Raw genomic sequence first — 6,445 nt, 5'->3', positions numbered from 1 at the left:
GCGTGCTGTGAAGAAGGAACTCAGCTCAAACGGAAACTCACCCAGTGTGTGATGTGGTCTAATAGCTGGGCTTGGTTGGGTTTTGAGAAATGAGGGTTTAATTACTTTGTAAGAACAGGAGGAAATTTGTCTATAAAGAAATAGGTCTTCTTGACTGTTGGAAAGCGCTTCTGCCGTCCCAGAAATTTGATATCTTCTGTTTTGCTTTTATTTTCTGTGGTTGTGTTGGTTGAGACTTATCTGGGTTTAAGGTTTTTTTAGGTTGTTTGGGTTATGATAGTGAGGTTTTTTGTTTTTTTTTTTTTTGGTTCTGTTTAAAAAACATTATTAACATTTTGAAGATTTTTAAAAAAAGAAGATGAGTAAAGCTAAGGAAAAGCATGTTGTCAACATTAGAGGAGAACATCTCAGCTCCAGTATTTCAGGGATTTAGCTCATTGCAAACTGGACAGACTTGGAGCTGGTTTATCATCCCAAGCTGGACCAAGGGTCTGGTAACCTTCTTTCCAGTGGGGCCTGGCACAGGACGCATCAGCAAGGAGTGTGCAGACCTTGTCACAACAGCTGGTGCTTTCACTGTGGGTGGACTTTCCACTGACAGGGATGGTCAGTGATGGGGACCATCTTTCTGCATTGCTCTCTGATGGAGTTGTGCACTCTGTGCACCCAGAAGGCTGGCTGAAGGCTGGGCTGCCCCAGCTCACAGCTGCTGAGCATCTTCACAGGATAAAGCTCATAGTGGAGAAAATGCTGCAAGCTGGCTTCTGTCCTGGGGAGGTATCAGTCAAATTGCTGCTGGTCTCTTGCTCAGAGCTGCGCTGTCGGTGTTCATTCAGCTTTTCCAGGCTCCCAGGGGTCTGTGGTAATGCTTCCTGTCCAGCTACACCGAGCAGGAATAAATTTAGACCAAGTAAGCCATAATGACCATACAGGATCCAGAGGAGTGCCGACCATCCTTCAGGAGGAGGAATTTGGCTCTCTGTACAGACGTCTTCATCCCTTGAGCTGCCAACCCTGTCCTGACCTCTCTGCCCACTCTGGGCAGCTCGTGCCTCCACGTCACCTGTTTGCACTCGTGCAGTCAGTGTTTCAATCATTTCAATCAGTAATTTCCTTATGATGTGTCATTTTCTCCCCCATCAAGAAATCAGGGTACTGTGGAACATTCATAGACATCTGACAGGCATACACAGTGCAGCTGCCCATATTTCAAACCTGCAGCTTGGAGCAGGTCACCCCAAGCTGCCAGCTGATGTGAGGGCAAAGCTGGCACCAGCTCATTGCTGTATTTCCTGAAAGCACTGACGTCAGGCTGCTTTGCTGGTGTCTGGCACAGATCTCTGTGATTTCAGCTGGAGCGGGGACAGGCACAGGGAGCTGCCTGGAGAGGCTTTTCACGTCAAGGCTCTATTATCGTTCCCTTTCCAGCTGGCGCCTGATGAATACTTATTACTCCCACCTCCCAAGAGACTGACTTCTGAGCAGAGTGTGACTGTAGAAGATATTGTACTCTAAATGAAATTTGAGGAGCTGTAGTTCCCCATTGCTGTTGCTATGATTACTGCTGTTGGTCCTGAGCTACTGACAGTGCAATCGCACTGGGGCTGCCCAGTCCCCATGCCAGCAGTGTCAATACTGGTCCCCAATGTAGGGCAGAGCCAGGTGTCTGTCCCCGTCCTTACTCTGATGGAGGACAGCAAGCTGCAGTAGTGGCTGTGTGCAGGAAGATGTGTTAGATCTGACAGAAACTAGGCATCTGGTCCACAGCTCAAGATATTGTAGCAAATTCAGCCAAGGTGGCTGATGAACCTGGATTTATAGGACCTGAGAACCTGGTCTCACACATCTGGAAGAGATGGCACAAGGTACCTGGCCAGCCACAGCTTCCAGCTGCAGTGGGCACAACATGAATACCTATTGCAGCTTCATGCATTTCGCTCCAGCAACAAGTAGAATCGCAAGCTGCAAAGTAGTGCAAAACAGGTACAAACCCTGTGAGCCTTCGTCCAACAGACTGTCAAGGTGATGTGCTGGTTTTTCAGTTCCCTGCCCAGAAGAGGCTGGAGCCATGTGCATGGAGATGTGGTGAGGAGGAATGGGGGCTGCAGAGGGACCACCCTTGTCCTGTCCCAAAAAAATCTAAGTGCAAAGGACTAAGAACCTCAATTTGTACTTCCTGGCTGTTGCAGACATTTGAGAAAGTTGAGTGTGCCCAAAAAAGAGCAGCTGGCAATAGAGCACACCCAATTATTCACTAATAGCACTCTTGTCTCCTGTAAAAGAACTGGAGCCGGGACCTGTTAGATGAGCACATCTTGCATCTGGAAAAAGTACTCACCTAACTCCCATAGCTGTTTTTATTTTCAAGAGTAAGTATTTTCTCCCTGCTCAGAGACCAGCCTGCAGGGCTGGGCCCTTACTGTCCAGCCCATCTGTCTGCAGCCTCCAGGAGAGACGGGGGCGGCGGTTTTAGACTAGACACAGCTCGAGTTTTGGCAAATGCTTCTGTGTGACATTTTCTTCTGAAGGAACAACATTTGCAAAGAGCCTGGAGCCTGTTGCTTAGAGAGGGGTGGTATAAAAATGCTAGAAATGGAAGTGAAAGGAGTGTGAGGCTGGCGTGGGAGGTAGGGAGAGAGGGTTTTGGGGATCTTGCCTTGCTCCTGTGTTGGCAAAGAGCATGATGCATCTTGTCAGTAGGACATGATCAGCACACCGGTCACCTTCCTTTGGCAGTGTCATGGAAACTTCAAACAGCCTGTGATGCGTTTCAGCCTGAAATAGGTATCTGAAATAGGGCAAATAATTGCTGCATTAAAAGCACTTGTTTTCTCTGTCTGTAAAGAAACTCCATGGCAGACATTGAAGGGTGGATGAATGATCCTACTCTTGTGCTGTCGAGGGGCTTAGGGGAGAGGGCTACTGGTCTTGTGCAAGGATCTAGTGCTAAGGGAGCCCCGTCTGTGCCTGAAATTTAGGGGTCCAGGATTCATGCTCCTATAATATTTTTTTTTTCAGTGAGGAGAAATAGTAAATTTTAAAGGCTTAGCATAAACCGAACTTGCGCACCCCTCCGTGCTGTGAAAAACACGATGGTAACTTCTATCCGCGGTATATCACGGCATTTGTAACTTTGAGGTTTCTTGCTCGGTGGAGCTGAAATATCAATACTATTCTTCAAACATCTAAAATGTTATCATTAGCTGCTATATTTTGTGTCACATCTATGCTATGAAATGCAAGTAATATTTACTCAGATTTCAGTGAATAGGCTTGACACCTTTGCTCAGGTCCCTTGCAAGTGTGGAAGAGCTGAAGCCAGGCTGCTTCTTGCCCCTGTGATGGTCTGTCCACCTGCAAAGCAGGGAACCTGGCTGGTTTGCAAGGGTAAGCATCCTCTTTTACAGGAGCAGTGTAGAAATGAATCCTTTGGGACTGGATACTGGATAATTCCTGGTACTAACATGGCAGGTACTGGAGAAACGAGTATTTGGGAGGCAAGGTGCTTCCTACCAGCTTCCAGTTGAAAATGAAGCACTGCATTGTAGCATCTGTCACCAGTAAGCACTCAGCAAAGAGATTTGGATGTGGATCTGAGGAATCTGAGCATAAGCCAGGAGCCAGTGTTGAGTGCTTGGGAAAGGGACAAAGACATGTGCCTTGAGTCCTGCTCTCATCCTGGTCACTCCTGCTCCAGTTCACTCACTGATCCTTTTCCATTTGCTGCTGCTGTCAAAACCCATAGGTATAATCAGGAGAGAAGTGAACCAGCAACATAAATACTATGAAAATACCATGGCCCTGAAAAAAGGTAGGGAACAGTGTTTTTTTGGAACAGTATTAATTTCCTGAGTTTTCGATGCTGAGATGTCTCATTTGGTGAAGGAGAGCAGCTGTTCTGTTCCTTCACTGTCAGCTTGCTCTCCACAGTGCCAACTTCTATCTTGGTTTTGGCATCTTTAATCCCTCCTGCTGATTGCACTCATATCTTCTTTACCCTCATGAACACCACCCAGTCAAACAGAAAAGTGATACTCCTGCACCATTTTACCAGCCCTGGCAGTCTTCTCATCTTCGATTCATTCATGTCCTCCCCAGTAGCCTGAAGGTGCCAGCCTTAGCCTGGCCAGATTTCCCCCATCTTCCTTGCCCCGCTGCTTCCTGTCCCATCTACCACCAGGAGAACTTGATTTGTGGAGAGCATCTCAGGAAAGTTGGATTTGTGGTATTTAAAACACCGGTCAGACAGCCGCTTCCCCCACCCTCAGTCCATTTCTCACCTCTGATATGAGAACAATAATCCTAAATATTATTGGTTTGAATTTTTTTTAAAGGCTTATTGTAAGGTTACTGTGTAGTCTGGGGCTTCCTTCCCTTGCAAAACACAGGCAGAGCTGCTTGTGCAGTCTGTCTGATGCTGCAGGATGCCCTCTGGAAAGATTTGGGGGACAGACCTTGGTCTTTTGACCTAGGGCTATTGGAGATTTCAGGGACTTGGGGTCAGGTCAAGATGCTGGCAGCGATCAGTGTTGGGTGTGCTGGTGCCACAGGTGTTTCGGAGCCACCAGAGGGGAGGGAGGTGAGCCTGGCCAGGTGGCTGGTGGGGCATTGAGTGACCTGTGTTACAAAAAAGCCAGGCACACACAGCTTGGTGTTTATCCCCTTCTCGAACAGTGGCACTTGATGCGAGACAGCACCGGGTCTTTGGGGGCTGAGTTAAATGCAGGTTTGACATAAAAAACCAAAACAAAACAAAACAAAAGGTAATTGTTGGAGGTGCCTAAAAAAGGTTGGCAACATGAACTCATATCTGACCAGGGACAGGGGTATAATTTTGTTGCAAGTCAAGAGGAAAATACATCCCACGGTATCTGCAGCAGGGGTTGGGTAGGGAAGAAGAGGGAAAACATCTTCCAAAAGTGTGCGCGTGCATGAGAGCGAGTGGTTTGATGGTGCTCATCTTGAGGCCAAGGGGCTGTGGGGAGAGCAGCAGGGCTGAGGCGGTACTGGAGACTCCCTGCATGAGGGGAAGGAGGAAAAAGATAAAAGATGCTCATCACACTCGGCACCTGCGTGGTCCTTGCATGGTCCTCACAAGACAGAGAGGCACAGTCCCCTGGCTGGTAATGATAGAGGGAAAAGTTGAGAGATTTTGGAGGATGAAGTCAAGAAGACATCCAGAACAGCAGGCTGACATGTCTGGTTTCACAAGATGCTCTGTTGAGCCTCAGTGGTGTCACAGCATGGGCGATGCTTTCTGGATGCATCCCAGGCTAATTTGGATAATCTGCGGTTTACAGATCGTGGCTCAATCCTGACCCTGCTCAAGTTTCCTGAAGTTGCTTATTTTGCAGCACCAGCATCTCCTGTGAATCTCTGTAAAATTGCAGCCCTCATCACATCCCCTGGTCTGTGCCCCCACCTCTAGGAATTTGGTCCCTACACCAAGGGGCCATCGCAGGTAACTGTTTTGCCAGGGCTTTATGCCAGGACAGGCTGGGAGCCATTTGCCACTGAAGGCAAACCCTGTTTCACGGCCTTCCTCTGCCACGGCGGCTCCCCAAGGGGAGCTCTGCTGTCTGAAGGCCTCTTTCTTCTACCCAGAGCAGCAGAAATACCTCCTCCCACTCAGAAAGAACGTGCAGAAACTCTCCTCACGGGGCATCAATACCATCATTTACACTTTCCCCCCAGTAAAACACCCATAGGCCCTCTCCACCTGGCCCCTTCACCCTGTGGCCGTGCCCACCACCCACAACTTGGCTGTGGGGAGGGCCCTGCTGGCAGACCAAAGACCCATTGCCTACTTCAAAGCAACTTATTTACACTCACAGCGTGTTTTTATTAGCGGAGAAGGAGGTGTTGCGGACACAGAGGATTTAGGGATGGCCAAATGCAGGCAAGGAAGTTACCTTCCTTCCTCCCAGGCTGGATCTGGGGTGTGCTGGTTCTCTCCTAAACCCCACAGGCAGAGAGATGTGGTTGCAGCGTGTGTGCGTGTGTGTGCACACGTGGAGGTTTGCAAACACCTTCTTGTGTCACCTGTGAGCGAGCAGGGGCTCTCTGTGTTGCTGGCTTGCTGCGTTCATTGGAGTAGACAATCCATGCTACAGTGAGAAACCCCAGGGCGTAAGGGGTGCATGTATGTGTATTCACACATATAATTGTATGCACATGACCATGCATATATGGGTGACGCTGTAGTTGTTTGTGTGTGTGTGTGTGTGTGTGTGTTATGGCGGAAAGTGTGTGAACGGAATAAATTTAGCAGTCAAAACACAGGGCCGGCGCAGTCAGTCATTAACTGCCAGCCCATCTCGTCATCCTGCAACCACAAGGAGCTTTTTTAGGGCTAGTGTCCCAGTGGAGGCCAGAGGAAGCGTGGGAGGCTAGTTCCCGGCGACACCTCCGCGCGCGGCAGCGCTGCCCGCCAGCGCCATTGGCT

Source organism: Apaloderma vittatum, unplaced genomic scaffold (genome assembly GCF_000703405.1).
Source record: "Apaloderma vittatum isolate BGI_N311 unplaced genomic scaffold, ASM70340v1 scaffold19352, whole genome shotgun sequence".
Lineage (NCBI taxonomy): Eukaryota > Metazoa > Chordata > Aves > Trogoniformes > Trogonidae > Apaloderma > Apaloderma vittatum.
The sequence above is the reverse complement of the archived record's forward strand: the minus strand, read 5'-3'. Positions refer to the sequence as shown.